This window comes from Podarcis gaigeae (genome assembly GCF_964106915.1).
Source record: "Podarcis gaigeae genome assembly, chromosome: 6".
NCBI lineage: Eukaryota > Metazoa > Chordata > Lepidosauria > Squamata > Lacertidae > Podarcis > Podarcis gaigeae.
The window spans coordinates 37796333-37815788 of NC_139682.1; the positions used below are offsets into that span (position 1 = coordinate 37796333).

The following is a 19456-nucleotide window of genomic DNA, read 5'->3' on the forward strand; positions in this document are numbered from 1 at the left end:
TTGGATTTTTTGAAATTCCTTAGATACTATGTTTTTAAAACTTCCCTTGGAACTCTGTATTGGAGAGTGGTATAGAAATTCCTCAAATAATTTCGCGAGATAAGAATATTTTACCCAAGGAGGAATCTCCACAGCCAACTAACTAACATCCAGGTCTACTCAGCCTCTGGATAACACTGCAAGTAGAGACTCAACATTGACATTTTCAGCTTTAAAGATATTCCCTTGTTATTCCCATACTACATGCTAGCCTTTCAACGAGTATCTCCTGCTTCAATCTTTAAACATCCCTGAAAACATTTCCATGCCACCAGGCTTACGTAGGCAATGAAGAAAATATATTTCCTTAGTGGTTAGTAGACGGTCTTTGATTTTAAATTTTAACATAATTTTTAAAGTTTGTTGTTATATTTTATTATATATTATATAGGCATTGTGGTGAACCCCTTTGATATTTTTATGATATAGCAGTATATAAATATGTTTTTATAAAGAAATAATCAAGTAGAAGGATGAGGAGGCACTTGTGGGCAAGGCATGAACCTGTCAAGTTCAGACCCCAAGCTTACAAATCAAGTAAGAAGATGCATATATTCACAAACTGCCTGAGATCTATGCCCTTTCAATATGTGCCTCTTTTGGAAAAAGAACACAGTGGATACAACTGAAAATGGTTATCAATGTTTCCCTGTGTGGGCTACCAAATACCCATCAAATCAGCTTGGGGTGCTGTGCTCTCTCACACATTTTGGGGGCTCTGTGATATCATGCAAGGTCACATCTCACATGTTTTGTCCAAAAATGTACATTTTGAGGCTCCGCAATGTCACATGGGTCACATGACTCATGAAGGAGTGGGGTCATGTCCTGGATTCTAAGGTAAAAATGTTGGAGGGTATGCTACCAGAGTGTCTGAGAGGAGAAGGAGAGACCAGATCTTTTTCTTTCCTTCCATCATGCAGTTTCTGCTACCCTGGTAGGCAAGTTTTATAAAGGGAAAGGAGGTGGGAATTGGAAGTGCAAATATGTGTATGAGAGAGCATGTTTGAGGACTGGGCAGACCAGATTTTCTTTGAAATAAGCATTAGGGTCATCTAAAGCTGTATGTGAGTCCAGCAAGCACTGCTGGCATCTCTATAAATAGTCTACAAAAGGAGATCCAATTTCACTGGGGCCTTACCTTGTTCCTTACGTAATTATTACTCTAGTATAGGGATCAACAACTGGAAGCTCTGTGGTTCCATAGGAAAACCTGGTATCAATCCGAGATACCAGGCTACAGATAAAAGGGTGTTGTGGATGTTAGCTACAGGTCTTGTCAACAGCCCACTTTGAAACGGGGAATGGAAGTTGGCGATCCACAGCTTTATCAGCATCCCACTAGTGGCTACCAAAAATCTAAGTTGTTGACCAGGCCTCTCCCCCATGTATGTCATGAATAGAATCTTGATCTGTTAGGGTCCAGCCTAAGATTTAATTCAACAGAGCTTATAGTCAATAAACATTTGCTTTTGGAGTCGTACCGAGTAGCTGCTTATCATCAGAGGAGTAAATGAATATGTCACCATTTTGGCTATGTTGCATAAACACTGAGAGAGATTTATATCAACCAGGTTCTCTGGCAGCAATAAAAGAACTTACTCTTTGAAACTGCCTGGATTTAATGCAAAGTATAGTCTGCTATCCAGTAGGACACATATTTCAGAGAGCTGGTCTTTAGATCTTTGGGTTATTTCTTATAATGCCTTTTAAATAAATAGGTGGATGTTCCTCATCTATGCTGACATCAGAAGACACATGAAAAAGTAGACCATAAATCACTATATACATCTATCTTTGCAAGCGTGGAGTGACATCTGCTTCTATGCACTCACTTCCATACTGCTCCAGGAATGCTGGCATTGGAAGTAATGCCTCCCCAAGTCAAGTAATACTGGAGTAGCCTTGAAACTAGAGCTGTGTAATAATGGCCTTCTCTGCCTTATTTGTGGGCAGAAAAAATGAGAAGGCCACTTAAGCTGTTCTGCTCAGGACCTGCTTGGGGGCTTCCCATAGACATTCAGATTTCCTGACTAGATGGGCCTTTGACTTGATCCAACAGGCTCTTCTATTTTTTATATACAGTGGTACCTTGGTTTACAAACTTTACCCGTTCTGGAAGTCCGTTCTTAAACTGAAACCATTCTTAAACCGAGGCGCGCTTTCCCTAATGAGGCCTTCTGATGCCAGTGCCCTTCCACCATTTGGATTCCATTCTTAGACCAAGGTAAAGTTCGCAAACCGGGACACTGCTTCCAGTTTTGCGGAGTTCGTGAACTGAATTGTTCGTAAACAGGACTATTCTTAAACCGAGAAACCACTGTATTGTTTCATAGCTTTATTTATTGACATTGTGGTTACTTGTACCTGTTCTTAGTTGAGGTGTTTTTTTTAAAAAAAAACACAACCCCAACATGTTTATATATATTGTTGTTTGCTTGATCTGTTGTAAGCCACTTTGAGCAGAATTTTGTGGAAAAGTAGTATAGCAATAAACAAATGGTGATGTGTAATTCCATGCTTCCATTCCCAGACAATTCAGGATGAAAGTCTATCATCTATCTATCATCTATCTATCTATCTATCTATCTATCTATCTATCTATCTATTTACAAAGTGGCCTAGGATTAGGAAATTACAGTGGCAGGCCACATGTTCTGCATGCCAGCATTTCCAACCTCAATCCTTAGTATCTGTTGCCAGTTAAATAGGATCTTGACTAGGGTGTTCTGCAGTAAACTCTGCCTGAGACTCCATTCAGAGTAGAGAATAGTGGGTCTGGTATAGGGTATGGCAATTTCTTATGCCCATATTTCTAACTAATGTTTGAACTAAGGAGGATGGGAGAAGCCGCACAAGAATTATGTATGTTTGTTCTTTCTTGGAGCACAACCCAAGGCAAAGGGCATCTGAGAGATGCATCAGAGTCTTTGAAGCAGTGCTCACCATTCAGAGACATTCCCAGATAGAATAATATAGCTCCAGTTCTATTTTGAGGCAGGCAAGCAAGCAGGCAGTCATTCATTTGTATGGGCCTTTCTCCCCCTGCTCTCTCTTTCACAAGGCTCTTAATGAGACAGGCAAACAGCTGCTCCAAGTCTCTGTGAGTGTGAAGAGACAGGAAGCTACATCATAAACACCACTGCAATTTCTGTGTTGTGTTTTGTTAATGGCACTTTTCATCTTGTTTCCCCCTCCAATCTCATCCTATTTTCTGTCATTCGCTTTCCCTTTGATCATGGTGTTTCATACATTGCTGCTTTCCATTGGAGGGCTAGAAGGCAACATTTCCCCTCTTCATCCTGTATAACTCGAAGCATAGTAGCCTTTGTCTGCAGTACTGGGTCACATGCCCCCCTCTTGTGAAGTGTGTACCATTAAAGCTGCATTTCTGACCCAGCAGCTCGATGCCATGGAGCAGCTATGTTCATTCTGGAGTGAATGAAGCTCACTTGCAGTGATAGGGTGGGCACATTTGTCACTATTCATGAAGGCTTTGTAAGGAAAGAACTGAAGCAATCTGCAGTTCTCTCTGTCTCTCTGGCATCCTATAGCAGGGATGAGGCCAAAAAGTGTTTGTCGTGGAAGTATAAACATGTGTCCTGCATTGGACTGCAAAATTGATCCAGTCCTCAAGCTCTGAACCTGGCTAAGAAACAGTTGCTAGCGGAAGCAGAGTTGGCTCACTTATATTTGCTGCCTGAGGTGAAAGACAAGATGGCGTCCACATTCCACTTACAGAACCTGACTGGATTGCAGTATAATCTTAGGTCACAACCACACCATACATTTTAAACACTATTAGACCACTTTAAGTGCTTTAAATGCATGGCCTGGATGCGACCTTAGTTCAGCACCAGTGATAGGACAGTATATTTCATTGCACCTGAAGGAAAGCTAGCTACAAAGGTGCAAGGCAGGCCATTTCACACACACATCTTTGTCTTCTAGCACCTTGCTATTGCTTTCTGCCCTCAGTACCTGTTGCCTGAGGCAGCTGCCTCATTTTGCCTTATAGTAGGGCTGGTCCTGTCACTAAGAGGCAGTTCCATATTGTTGCCCGTGGAAATGGTATGCATATGGAAGTGTATGATTTGCACAGAAGACATTCTGATGCACCCCACATGGATCAGATCAGTTCCACTCATACGTTTGCATAATTGCATCTTTGTGGTAACCCCTCCGCCCATAGCTGTCAACGTTTTCCCTTTTTTAAGGGAAATTCCCTTATTCCGAATAGGATTCCTTGCAAGAAAAGGGAAAAGTTGACAGCTATGCCTCTGCCCATGCCAGTTAAACTCAAAATATTCTTCAAACATAGCATTCCAGAGAAAGTTTGTTGTACAGGCTGGCCAACAACAGTCATTTATCTAGCAACTACTTTGCTACATCTTGTATCAGCCTTGGTTGTTTCTTTCTCCTCTTCCAGTCTAAATTACTTAAGAATCATCCAGAGAAAAGCCTCATCATAGGAGCTATAATTAGCACCCTTTGTGTTTTCTCTGTTCTTGATGTGATAGATCCTGTCCCTGCAAAGAGAGTGGAGATTGTGCATATTTGGGGGATGGCAACGGTGAACTCTAATTGTATATTATTAAAATAATATGATTTCCCCCTTTTATATAAGCTGCAGGCAATGCACTGTGTTTCCTTGAAATTTGGCACAGCTGGCCTTGATGGGAGCTGCAAAGGGTCTCCTGCAGGTGCTGCCACATAATCTTTTGACACATAGTGTCAGTAATTAAGTGTATAATTAAGAGAATGTCTGCAATTAATTCAATCAGTCTGTCAATCAAACCCACATTTCTAAGGGGCCTTTCATCCTAGCTTGCTTGGGAGCACTGCATAAAGCGAAATGCCAAGCATAATGTAACATTTTATTTAAGTTTTTAAATCAAAGGAGCTCTAATCAGTTCATCGTGGGCAAATGAGTGTGATCTGAGCATTTGCAGGAGTAACACAGAACAGATCTGAGAAGAGTTTTAGGAATTATAATTTAGAAGAAGGCGAACTGTATCACTGACATTAAAGCCTGATGTTGTTCCCTTGAGACTGTCTGGGGTTGACCTCTCTATACAGTTGTCCACTTTCTTCCATTAATTATTCTATGACACACATCACTTGCCATAAGTACTGCATATCATTTGTATATCTGTTTCTAGTGAAAGGACTCAAAACTGCTCAGAAGATCAGCATCAACAAAGTGTCATTTGAAAGTACATGGCATTTGGGAATACAGATGTGGATTAATTTAATGATAATTACTCATGGACCTTGAAATTCTATTCTTCACGTCTTCCCAGCTTACCTTACCATTGGTGTTGAAATAGAATGCCTTCTCCCCTTCATGAGTAGCAAATTTGAGGGACAAAAGAGCTTTTGCATATGATTTAAATAAATTGGAAGTCTCACATTGGAGAAAATTGTCTGTCAGATACAGAATGAAGGGAGTTGCCATATAACAAGTCAGACTATTGCTCCATCTAACACAATGCTGTTTACAGTGACTGGATGCAGCACCCCAGAGTTTCAGGCAGGAGTCTCTTCCAGCTCTTCCTGGAGATGCCAGGGATTGAACTTTCAAACTTTAGCATGCAAGGCAGATGCTTTACAACAGAACTGGTAAAGGGGAGAGGGTGGGTCTGTGGTCTAAACCACTGAGCCTCTTGGGCTGGCTGATCAGAAGGTTGGCAGTTCAAATTCGCGCGATGGGGTGAGATCTTCTTGCTCTGTCCCAGCTCTTGCCAACCTAGCAGTTTGAAAGCATACCAATGCAAGTAGATAAATAGGTACTGCTGTGGTAGGAAGGTAAATTGTGTTTCCGTGTGCTCTGGCACCCATCATGGTGTTCTGTTGCACCAGAAGCAGTTTAGTCATGCTGGCCACATGACTCAAAATGCTGTTTGTGGACAAATGCAGGCTTCCTCGGCCTGAAGTGAAATGAGCACCGCACCCCATAATCGCATTTGACTGGACTTAGCCATTCAGTGGTCCTTTACCTTTACCTTTTTTACCACTGAGCTACAACCCCTCCTATCGAAACTTAGTTGTGTAAAGTTCAGCTATGGCTTTGTAGGTCATAATTAGCACTTTGAATTGGGCCCAGATAGAAATAGGGAGCCAATGCAGTTGTTTCAGCAATGGGGTGATATGCTTCTGATACCTTTTCTGGGCCATCAGAAAACCATTGGATCCATTAATCTCTTGGGGCAGAACATTCAAATTCTGGAGGTTGAAGAATCTGGGAAGTCTAAGCCACAGGTGAGCAGCCTGTGGCCCTGATCTCATTTCATTTGGTCCCTGATGCCTCCTAAAGTTGCCCCCATTCTTCAGTTCTTGCCTAGGATTAGGCATTCTAATCTGAGGTCACCATGGCAACTGTGGGTTTCATTTTCAAAGTAGTCATGGGATGAATATTTTATTAGTATATTGAGGACAGATTTTCTTTCTTTCTTTAACTGATTTGGCATTCAGTAGCATAATGTTCAAACCCTGGGAGTTGTCACTAGTGCAATCAAGGGCCCATTGGTTGAGAGATGATCAAGAAGGCAAGGTGACCCAGACATGGTTAGAAATGACCTGACCATTGTCCACCACATCTCCCACTGCACACTGCTCTTTCAATCTACTCTCTTTTGTGTGCTGCATTGTAATATTATATGTCAGCAATGTGTCAAGTCACTTATAATGAATGCTTGCCATACTGTTAGAAGTTTGTTGACAGGCATTGGTGCTGTGATGGCGAAGCAGCACCAATTAGAGTTTCTCTGCTCATTTCAATGAAGAGAATATCAGCATAGGCTAAAGCAGAGGTAGTCAACATGATGCCTTCCAGATATGGACTACAACTCCCATCAGCCCCAATCATCATTGGTTAGGAATGATGGAGCTATAGTCCACAACACCTAGAGACTACCCCTGCACAAAATGAAGTATGACTAGATCAGTTCCATTCCTTGACATTAACTTGGCTTGCACAAGTGGTCTACACATGCACATACACAGGATCTAATGGCTGAAGAACAATGCTGCATTGTAATCTTTATCATAATCATCCTTATCAGCAATTATAACTGTGGAAGGAAGAGTAGTAGTTAGTAAGAGCTCAACTATAATGATTCTCAAAAGCACTTAAAATAGATGAAAGGGCAACATGAATAAAGTCACAATTTCTTGTGTAATCCCTAATCCTGACACTGTGTGACCTTCTGTGAAAGGATTCTGTCTTTTCAAAAGTCTGTCATGCTTCTGTTTGTATGGGTAATGCTCACTCTGTGAAGTTAGATCTAAGAATGCTAGCAGTTGTCAAGCTTTCAAAAAAGGACACGTGAGCTCAGCCAGTTACTAGTATCAAGTCCCCCTTAGGCTGTAGTGACAAATTTTGTTTAGCACTGGAGACTTCTGAATAGCACTAAACAACAGCAGTTAGGACTGGTATCAGATTTCAGTTTCTGTAATTCTAATGTTTGCTATTGCCTTAATGAAAACAAATGAAGTATCACTGGTTAAGCTGCAATTGCCAGTGTGTGCATTCCTTACCAAAGGAGGGACCTCACCACCATCTTGTCTCATTCCCTCTCTGTTCTGGATGGAAATACCAATATGCATAAATAGCTCAAAGGCAAACGACTGAATTCAAATGTCTGAAATTCCTCATCTTCCTTCTGAATCACAGTGAAACATACATGTTTTGCTCTCAATTTCATTGGGTCTAACCCTCCCTAGGCTGCCCATGTCACCTTCCTGAAAGTAGCTTATTAGTGTGAATTATTCTGCAGAAACATATATGATCTCCCAGGAATAGTTTCAATCTGCATATTTTCTTAGGGGCCAAATTTGATAAGACCCTTCAGTCTTAATCTGAATCTGACCCCTTGCATCTGCTATTTGCCTTGGAAGAATGGACATGAGCAGATCTTCCAATGCAAATAGCAGGCACAGGGGCTGGATCTGGATTCCATCTCCCACCTGCCCAGTGTCTTCTACTGACATTTTAAAGGCTTTTCATGTAATTGTTACTTGTGTGGATGGTGTCTCATCTAGTCTGGCTCTAAATCAGGGGCAATGACAATAAAGATATTATTATTATTATTATTATTATTATTATTATTATTATTAAACCTGAAGCACCACTTTAGCTAATGGGGCCTCCTGCTGCTGCCGCGCTGTCGGACCACGATTTCTGTTCTCATCCTGAAGCAAAGTTCTTAACCTGAAGCACTATTTCTGGGTTAGCAGAGTCTGTAACCTGAAGTGTATGTAACCTGAAGCGTATGTAACCTGAGGTACCACTGCAAACAGAACAGCAAAGGGACTACTGCGTTTGTGATCTACTTAGGCCTGTGGGATGCCATGGTAGTAGCTGGGTGTAAGGAATAGGACTGTTTGGGCAAAGGTGAGCAGTAATGCAGCTCAGTCCCAGCCATACAGAGTAAAAATACGGAAGTCAGGATCCCGTCGCTAAGAATGGAAGGACCTGTCAGCTTCGACTCATACTGTTCCTTGTTTTTCCAAGCTTAAAAACCAATTCTTCATATTTCTGCAGCAATTTGTGTGTGTTTAAAAAGAACATGTTCACATGATAATTCCTCAGTATTGCAGTGTGCATTTCTCCTAATAAACACAACTGTACATAATACTATGCACTTTTGTATGCTATTTTCAGTAGTACTGTATATTCGTTTTTAGGCACACTTTCCCCTAATGTATTTGTTTTGGAGAACTGTATAGCAAACTAAGATAGTTGCAAATTTTGAAGGATGGCTGTGTTTCAGTTCTCATATTGTTTCAGAAAGTGCAACTTTGATACATTCACCCTTGAATGTGAACAGAATTGAGTGTCCCTCCCACCCCCTCCTGCTGGTGGACACGCATCTGCAGCAATAGCAGGCCTTTGTTTTTTTTACCATGTTTTACAATGTTAGTGGCTAAGAGTGCATCTTTTCTGATGATAATAACCTGGTTTGAGGAATTTCCTTTTAATCGTGGTTAATATTTATATTCCTCCCAACTCTTTTTGATACAGCTTGGGCACTTTCTGGAAAGAACGGAGCTCTGACATTAGGATTACTAGAGAGTAATTATATACAAATTATTATGCTATCCATAGTCATGTACGTGCTTATCTCTGGTTCTCAGATCTTGCTTCACTAAAAGGTGGATCAAAAGTCAAAGTGTTGCTTTGATTAAACCCATAATTAATCCTCGCTAGAAATCAGTTCCAAGGGCAACCTTGTAAAACCCTAAGTAGCCTGTTTGTGATGCCTTATAGCAAAAAAAAAAAAAAAAAAAAGGGTCATGGAGATAACGCATGTGTGAAATGCTACCTTTGTTAAAATGATGAAAATCCACAGGGCATAAAGGGTACTGCTGATTTTAGAAAGGACTAAAACAGAAAGTGAGTGATTTTTTTAAAAAGTATTATATATATATATGTGAGATTTTTAAAAACCGGAAAACATGTAGGTATATTACTCTTCAACACAAATCAAAATATCAAATAATCATTTTGAACAGAGAAATATTTTCTCTTCAAGTTTTATTTTTTTACGCTTGTAATAATTCAAGGCAAATTCTCTCTGTGTGTGTTTGGATTCTAATGGCAAAAAATATACCTTCAATGGAGTTGCATATGCATGAATATGAATATTCATATGAATATTCTTTGCCTGGCTGTGTGGCATGAAGTCCGCTCCTTGCAAGTCCCTTTCCACCTGGCCTAGGGAGCGGGACACACACAATAGTCCTACTGAAGAGGCTCCTCTTGAGGCTAGAGGAACACCCCTCTGCTGTGGGGCATGAAGGCCAGTTACTTGCAAGGCCCTTTACACCTGGCCTAGGGGGCGAGGCCCAGACTCACCCAGCCCTACTGAATCGGCTCCTCATGAGGCAGGAGGAACATTGCCCAGCTATTGCTTTATTGCTTTAATATGCTGTAAACCACTTTGAGATTTTTATTTTTATTAAAAATATAAAGCTGTATAGAAATTTAAAAATAAACAAATAAATGCTTAAAATTTCCTCACAGTGTAAGGCACAGTGAAGTGTGTTGTGGTGACTGACTTGAGTAGGGTGGCTTAATTGTTTGTGGATTGTAATCTATCACAAGGGTGATAGATTACATTATTCTCAGGATACTTCTCAAACATTATGCCATCCACTCTTGAGTGTCTAGAAGTAAAGTCTTCAAAGGTATAAAGCCCTTGAGCTTAGATGATACCAAATCATCAGTGGCAGGGGAGGTTGCTGAGGGATGTATGGGCTTCAAGAAGATCTCTTCTGATTGTCAGTGATTTTTACCTTTCCAGAATACAAATGGTAAATATGTGAAACACAGCGACAAATCAATTTTTTCTTATTTTCAAGTGAAATTTCAAGCATTTTAAAACCACCCATTGATTACAATTAGGGCCAGATGTTGTTTTATGGACTCAAAGAGATCAATACATAAATATTGCTTCATGATGTGAGGTGACATTGCAGTTCATGTCAGATCATTCAGATGATACTGAGCTGTATATGCCCTAACCTGAAACACATTACTCAGAAGTTAACCCCACTGATTTCACTGTAGTAAGTTTAATATGGTGGTCTATGTCAAATACATTGTGGAAATTTTATCTCTATGAACGCACACAAATAGGAACACACACATATACCTGCAACTCAGAATTGTGTCTCTGTAATCAGGACTCAGTATACCTGCTTTGCCACTGGAAGTTCAGGAACAGCTTCCCTCTGCAAACCATTTAATGTGTGTGGAACTGTACTCCATTGAAATTCATCGTAGAATCAAATACACCATAGACTATAGTTCCTTTTCCCCACCTAGATGGGTGAGAACCAGCTTGACTTTAGAGTAGGCAAATTTGGCTTTCAGGAATCTGATGTACATACTGAGCATCTGTGTCCAAGTCCTGTGTATCTCTAGCCTAATTCTATTTAGCAGTTGAGAACTTTGACTATTTAATTTTGAGCTTTCGTATCATTGGGCAGGCAGTGTCGGGGTCCTGCAGAGGTACTGCCTTTGAGGGATGTTCAGGATTGGTAATTCTGCTTAGTTCTCACAAATATATGTGAGGCTGGACTGCTGCAATGTGACAATGGGTTCAATAAAACAGTGCCAACATCTTCACATTAAACTGAAAGTGGGCGTCTGCAATGACAGAATTCTTGCTGAGGTCTGGGTTTCTAAGGAATATCACAAAGCTGCAGCCTTTTGAGTTTTTTCAAAATTGCTCTAAAATTAAGACTAGGAAGGAAGTGTGGGGAAAGAATACAGGCCTATACATTTTTGGAACTGAGCACTAAATCTTTCAGGGCAAATAATGGATGCTGACAGTGCAAAGGCATTATTTGGTGCTGTTTGAAATTTGCCTGTCCTTGTTTTCCCACTCTGTGTCTCAGGGAGTTGAAAGCTATGAAAAGGCAATTACATTTGCTGAATGATTAGTGGGAGATGTGACATTTGTGTATGTCGAAAATGTTTAACTGCATTAACCTTTGCAAAATTTACACTGACACCTTAAAAATTATACATCTTGTGCGCCACTTGAAAAATCTGAAATGCCCTCCAATGTAAAGCTTATTTACATTTGCTTTTTTACAAAATAAATGGCCCTCATATTTGAAGAGAGTTTTGCCAGAAAGTTGAGAGTGCTGAAGCAAGGAAAGTCAAGTGTATGAAGGTGCTTGGTTGCCTCCCAATTGGAAAAGTGAAGTTGAAAAGCAAACAAAACCCGCACAGAATGCAAATTGCAAGAAGAAGACAAGTTCAAATACAAAATGCATAAGGTATTTAAGTCTCAAGGAAGCAGCTTGCAAACTTTTATAGACCTTTACTTTAAAAAATAATAATACACAGGATGTCAGTAGATTTTCAAAATGTTTTCCCCAAATATATTCAAAGTGCAAACAGGCAATTAAAATACTCTATGCCACTCTTCTTTTCATTGCCACTTCCCCCAGCATGCTCAGTTTCTGCTGGGACTGCTCACCTAACCAGGTTTCTTTCTTCTCTAAAGAGTCTTCCTCACTGGCGTCAATGTGAATGCTCAGCTGATTCAACTCCATGCCTCTTGTGCTTCACTCCACTGAAATCTGATTTGTTATGAGACAGACTCCGGTGGAATGAAGGACAACAGAATCCATGGAACTTTCTTTGTGTACCTTGGTGACTGGGGCAAACAAACATGTCATGAGAAAAACAGTCAGTAGCAGACACAGGTTGAGTGAAAATTAACACTGGAAACAACATTAAAGGCAGTATTTGTACAGCTCTCCCCCCTCAACCTGATACCCCCCAGATGTTTTAGATGGAAACTCCCATCAGCTTGGCCAATGATCATGGATGATGCACATTTCTGCCCAAGGCTTCTGAAGGGCAGCAAGTTGGGGAAGATTTGTATCAGGCCCCCTTATTGTTTACTTAATATACTTTATGCTTGGATACCCCCCCCCATTTCAAACTATTCCTCCAGTACATCATCTTTTTGTTTAGCACACAGGGACATTGAAGAGGATTTGTTTTTCTCTGTATCCTCATCCTCTTTAGATTTATCCTTTTGTCATGAACTCTATCAGCAGGCAAGAAATTCTGAAGCACTTAAAGGATTATCCGTATGCTATCTTTGCAGCAGAGATCATTACAATATCTCTGGGAAAGCTTGCGGTTATTATTCATTTGTTGGACTTGTCGTCTAGTTTTGAGGATCAGATGCTTCACATCTGTGCATTTGTCCTCACATTTATAATAATTCAGAAATACCGACTTTTGAAATGGATGAACATCTGTAGGCAAATAGTTAGATAACACTTAGTATAAACAAGCCCCCAGCAAAACCTAATGGTTTATTTCTAATCTTGCCTAGAATCTTTTCTCTCTTAGGGTAAATTCAGGTGGCTGATGTTTTCACACTACTGTATCTCATTTTCAGTCACAATAGGTAGGGGTCCACATGGACATCTGTTGCCTAAAGGGTCTAGCATGTAATGGATCCTGTTACTTCTATACTTTCAACAAGCTACCAAAATGTCACACAAGAATTCAGTGTACAATGTAATAGACACAATGCAATAGAAAGGGCAGGCCACAGGCTTATGCAAACAGAGTGATATGGACAGAAGTACTGGGATAGTTATGGACTGAAAGCAACACCTACTTTATTGTTTTCACAATCTGCTATTGTGGTAGATAATTTGTTAGGACAGGGGTTGGTTTTGTTTTGTGGATGTGCCTGAGGAACCCACTGGAGATAAAACTGCTGTTTTATTACACCCTGTGGAAATACAGAAGAAAATGTGGGTATGACCCCAAAGATCTTACAGGGAAAAGTAATCAAAGGAAGAAAATTCACGAACAAGGGAACATTCAAAGTTTTCGCAGACATAGAAGGGTAATTCATACAGTGAAGTTTAAAATGGCGCTATTGAAATGAATTTCAAAGAGAGCAAATCATCATTTTCATCCTTTGTGGGAAGACGAGCTTGCTTTATTTCACAGCTTGTTGACTTAATTGTGGAAACTTTTATTTAACATTCACTCTCGGATGTTGAATAGCAGCTTCCATTTAAAGGTGCATCTCTATTGATTTTCCAAATAATACAAATAAAAGAATAGAAAAGCACAAGAAAGGGTGGGACCAAAAAAGTGCATGAAAAAATGAGTTAAAATAAATGTCAGAAAAATCACCATGAGAAAAGAAATAATCATTTCCACTTTACATAGGAGGAAAGAAAACCTTATATCTAAGAATACCTTAACTAACATTTTATAATTCCCAATCATTGATTTAGCAGTCCAGTCCAGTCCTCTATATTTATTTGTTTAATTTCATAAAAATGATAGACCATTTGATTGTAAAAACAACAAACCTCAAAGTGGTTCTCTTAGAGGTGAGCCTCACTGAATTTAATGGGACTTGCTCCTAAGTAAGTGTACATAGGATTGCCGTCTAATTTACATCCAAAATCTAGCTGTGAAGCAAAAAAGTGATGCTCCTACCATTTCATAGAGATCAAACTGAGAAGCTGAGAAAACAAACTCAAATGTACTATAGAGCATTCATTCCAGAGCATAGGACAGAATTCATTTTTCCTAAATCTCAAGAAATTGCATCAACATCCTATACACATTTACTTCCAAGTACATGTGTATAGGATTGGGTTCTTTTTAAATGTTTCCAAATAATGTTCCTTGTAGTGTCTAATAAATGGGTCCAAGATCTATGAAGCCAATTTAAGCCCTATACTGACAGAGTTCCTTCTTAAATTTTTAAATCATTAAGAAATAAATGTTTGGCATTTACTTAGAAATACATCCCTAGTGATGCATAATTCTGAGTATAGGTGGATAGGATTGAGTTGCAAAAATGTTTAGAAAAGTAGCTTTGATATAAACAGATTGTGTTGTGAATATTCCCCTGCAGAGATAATGAGATCTTGTGATAGCGAGCAAAGATTCTAAATCCTGAGTTACTAAACCACAGAAGTGCTGATACAGGTCTTCAAAATGCTTGAAGGCTTTTCTTTTAATGTACAGACCTGCTTTTGCAAGTCCTCTCCCTTGGGTATGTTAAGACTTGTTTGTAGGTTTTTGGGAACTTCATAAGAACAAAAGGAACCTGTCTGCTGAAATTCCTCCCTGCAAACCTGACTTCTTTGTAATGCATTTTCATTAGGCATGTTTCTACGGGTCTTGGGTGAGATCAGCCCCCAGACTCTCAGCTTCCTTCCCAAAGTGTTAACCCTTTCCAAGGCCAAGCCTTTAGGGTGCATGAAACTTGAATAGAATGGAAACCAAGCTGAGGACATTAGTAATGCTCCCAGCCAATAACTACCTAATAAGCAAACTGCAGGTTACCAAAGTGATAATGGCTGCAAGAATACAATGGGTGTTGTGGCGATGTGATGAAGCACATTCCACAGAAGGAGCTGACATCCAAAATTCCTTTTTGCAGGATCATTAAACAAGTGTACTAAACCATACCTGTTTGATAGACCTTAATCAGAGCTGTTTTAGACAATCTTGCATTAGTTTCCAAGAGAGTTTTGAAAAGAGATGGTAAAGAACTATTACTATATACATTTGCATCCAAATTTCAAATCAAATTCTATCGGAAAGGTCTGAGTGAACTTAAAAACTGTCCTCTGAATGATCTTCAATGTTTCCTGGGCACATTAATGCAAGCTATATCCTAATTTATTAGGCAGAGCTACCATATGCTCAAAGAAAGGAAGACAGCTTTCTTCCCAAAAGCTGTCTTTTGTGCTCAGAGAGGACAATATTTCATGTGCTGAACTTTCAGTTGTTTCCATGTGTCTGAAATCAGTGCTACGGATACATATTCTCCTGATGAGAGGCCTTTCCAGTGTCATCCCCTAAAATAAGCCCCACAAGGTTGTCCATTTCCTTGTAGAAATGAATGCATGGAGGGGTGAAGCCGTGTTTGCTACCTGACCCCAACCTCTAACTGTTATGTGTTCAAGGCACCATTTGCACAAGAGCATATGCTCCTATCAGAGATGTTTGACATTGGTGGACTCTCCTTCACTGGAGGATTTTAAGCCATCTGTCTTGGATGCTTTAGTTGAGATTCCTGCATTGCACTGGGTCGGACTAGAAGACCCTTGGGCTCACTTCCAACTCTGCAGTTCTATGATTCATATACCCAAACACGTGTGGGCATTCTACTTGTAAACTATATGCTCCAATTTTTGCAGCCGATGCATCATGCATAGAAAATGAATGTATGCTTAGGTGTATGTGTGTCTAGCAAACCAATGCATGTTTAGGTTCCTATGAACATGGGCATCTTGGGAATATCGGAGGTGGGCTAGCAGTCCACAACCTCAACCTACAACCTGCAATCTCAACCTCCCTCCATTCATTTATATAATGGAATGAATGTTTGAAAGGGTCCATGCATTATACATCAAGCCAAGTCATTGGAATGCCAAGCTTTTTCATTTGAAAATCTTTCTACCTTTTTATGTTTGAGGTGCTTGCTGCACAATTGGACTGCCTTCCTTGGAGATTTCTAAGCAGAGGTTGGATGGCCACCTGCCATGTATTATTTAGTTGAGATTCCTGCACCCCAGGGGGTTGGACTAGATGACCCTCAGGGGTCCTTTCCAACTCTACAACTCGATGATTCTTTGATTCTAACCTGATTCATGTGGCTAGCTTTGAAGAGCCCAGAGTGGTTCTTCAAACCATTCTTGAATGAACTGGCTGGTTTTAGGCAGCTTTCTGAAAGATCAATTCCCCAAAACTTTAAAGCTGTTTTGAGGAGGTCTTTCTCCTTTCCTTTTCATTATATGATGCTGTGGGAATAGCATATGAGCACTTGGGGGGAAGAGAGCATGGGGTGGGGGTGAGAATCTCCCTATACAGATCAAGACATTCTGCCAGTTATTTTTTCTGCTTACATTCCAACATCAATGAAAACAGCAATTTATCCCTGTTTAAATTCAAGGTACTTTATAATCCTAGACAAATAAATATGGATTTAAGACCTTGGGTCTTTTTAAGGAGAGAACATTAACAAGACTGGTGATCAGTTGATACTGCTGTAGTTCATATTGCTTTGACTTTCTCACAGCCATTATCTCTTCAGAGAATCTTGGGCATTTTGGGGGGGGGGGGAATTCCCTGCCTCCCGCCACCATCCCAGCTATAGATGGAATGTGTTGAAAATCTTTCTTAAGGGTGAAATCCTGGGTCATTCAGGCTAAGTCTCTTTACAGTAAAGGTTTTGTGAGTGTACCCAAAATGAAAATTAAGGAGAAAATGGACACATGCACAGATGCTTGACACAGTACACTGCCTTCAATGAAATTTGGAATTTGGCTGTTGGGGTACATCTAGATGAGCACCATAAAGGAATGTGTATATACAAATAAATAAGCATGTTCTTCTCTGCTAATTAAAACGGGACTGCAAGGATTCCTAAGGGTAAAATGCAACAGTTTTGACATTCTGCATTCCATATTCTTTTTCTTCCTGCACCTCATTTCCTGTTATACTTTCTGCAGCTTCAACATGTTTACTTGAAAATACATCTCTCCTTTTTAGCAGGGCTTACTTCCAATTAAGTATATACAGGCTTTGAGACATAGTGTATCCTTTCCAGTCCTGGCTCTGCAGTAACATAACTCCCTATTCTGTCCTTTCCTTAACTATCAGCAAATGTTTATATTAAAGGATAACAGCAACAACAACAAACAAATATAATCATACTGTATAGTAACTCACCTGTATTTTGATCAGTTTTGAATAGTTCCAGGCCTGGGGCATCTCGGCTTTTACTTTAAGCCATTACAAAAACAAACAAACAAACAAACAAAAAAATCTGAATCAAGAGAAAGAAAAAGGAAGAGAATATATAATATAAATTACCCTTTGCTTTTAAAAAAAAGTTGCTCTAAAAAAAGTAAAATAAAAATAGAAGAGAATAGATTTCAATCAAGGTTATATTGTTCATACAGATAGGCAGGGGAAATGGAAGAGAAATCAATTGAGCACTGAAAAAGAAAAGAAAAGAAAAAGAAAGCAATAAACTCATGTTAAAAGTATTTAAAAAACAATACAACAAGCAGCACAGATATAGGACTAAATGTCTGCCCGTTCAAGGTGGTGTCCATCAGTGTGAGTCTTTATTTGTCTTATGCATCAGGAGGGTTCCAGTTACCTAAATAACTTAACCAATAGGGAATGGAATCTCTCTACCTGGTTCCACCCACCCAGAACCTCACCCTCCAGGGATAAGTGCACCTTTGCATATCTGTTAGCAAACCTCACTTTTCCCCTGCACTCCATACCTTTTTAAAATAAAGCCAAACCCGCAGAAAAGTGGCTCTTGAAGGGGATCCTTTTGAGAGCCTGCAAATGCAAGCTGACTGTCTCCAGTGAAGCGGGGGGTCTTTTTTCAGTCTGAGATTTTGCTATTAGAGAGGAAATTGCAGTGTTAGTGAGGATTTCTCTCGCATTTATCTGCAACACGTTTACTCCTTCTTTTGTGACAGGATTTCTTGGACCCATGAACACAAAGGTGGTGCCTTTCAGATGCTGTAGGACTATTATTATTTTTATTTAACACATTTATATACCACCTTCTTTTCCAAGGAGCTCAAGGTGGTATACGTGGTCTCTCCCACCCCCACCCCCCATTTTTATACTCACAACTATGCTGTGAGGTAGCTTAGACTGAGGCAGTGACTGGCACCCAGTCACCCAGTGAGCTTCTTGGCCATGTGGTGATTTGAACCCTGGTGTCTCAGGTCCTAGTCTGACATTCTTAACCACTGCACCACAATGGAGTACAATTCTGACCATTTTTGACCAACCATTGGTCATGGTGGCTGAGGCCTATGGGATTTGGAGTTCAAGAGCATCTCAAAGCCACATGTTGGCTCTGCTGGTTTACATTACTATCATATAAACCTACAAAGGAGTCTAAATATAACATTACATGAAGACAAAATAAGACAAGTGATTAACTTACAGAGCAGTACTTGAATAACAGAGTGGCAGAGTGGGCTCAGCCACTCTACCTTTATCATGGCTCCCTTAGCTGCTGTTTTTAAAAGGATAATGGGCAGGGGCATGATTTAGCTAAAACTGGAAGGAATCATTGGTTGAATTAAGTGTCCCTCTACTTCCTCCGCCCCCAAAACCTATACTGTTGTAGAGAGACATTGGGAGGGGGAACCCCTCAATTGTAATGAATCCCTAGCTTATGTCTATGTAATGGGTGGGCCTCATTGAAATCAATGGGGTTTAACACTGAAAAGACACGTATTGAATTGGACTGTAGACATTTTTGTCCTGCTAATCCCACATTCCAGAACTGAGTACAAAATTGTTTTCTTGGCCAAATTCTTAGAGTCCCATAGAAATAACTGCTACATTTAATTAGAGATTAACAGAAACAGAAGCGGAAATTTCTGCAATTCTCATGGTCATCTGAGGTCAGGAATGGAAATCATGCAAGTGAATATGAGCAGTAGTTGCTTTCATAGGTTTTTTTTTTTTTTTTTTAGTCTGCAAACATTATGGAAATAATTGCATTTTTTCCTGTATTAGTTTTGACCTTTCCATCCCATAGAAATTCATTGAAATTGATTATGTAATTAAAGGCATTATTAAGTATGTAAACTTTGGCCATAGTGCATAGCGAGACAAACAATGTAGGCTTTAGCTGAAACTGAACTGTGGTGGAATGGAAACAGTGCTGATTGCAATGAAATGCCTTCTTACATTCTAAACTGCAATAAACCCAAAATATACCCATTGACTTGGGTTGGACTTCTCAACCATCTAGCTGAAAATAAAGGTCAAATCTTAGATGTTCAGTCTATACTTATTAGTATTACAACAGCCAACACAGATGGAATACAGGGGACTGAAGCTGTGAAG

General features: G+C 39.8%; 1 long non-coding RNA gene across 1 annotated transcript; it reads right to left on the bottom strand.

The window, feature by feature from the left end:
* Positions 1-9982: 9982 nt before the first annotated feature.
* LOC310847646 lies at positions 9983-17690 on the bottom strand. The gene is made up of 2 exons (XR_014565932.1): positions 17294-17690; positions 9983-10866 (listed from the first exon to the last, which is right to left on the bottom strand). It is a non-coding gene; the product is annotated as an uncharacterized lncRNA (long non-coding RNA).
* Positions 17691-19456: the final 1766 nt, after the last annotated feature.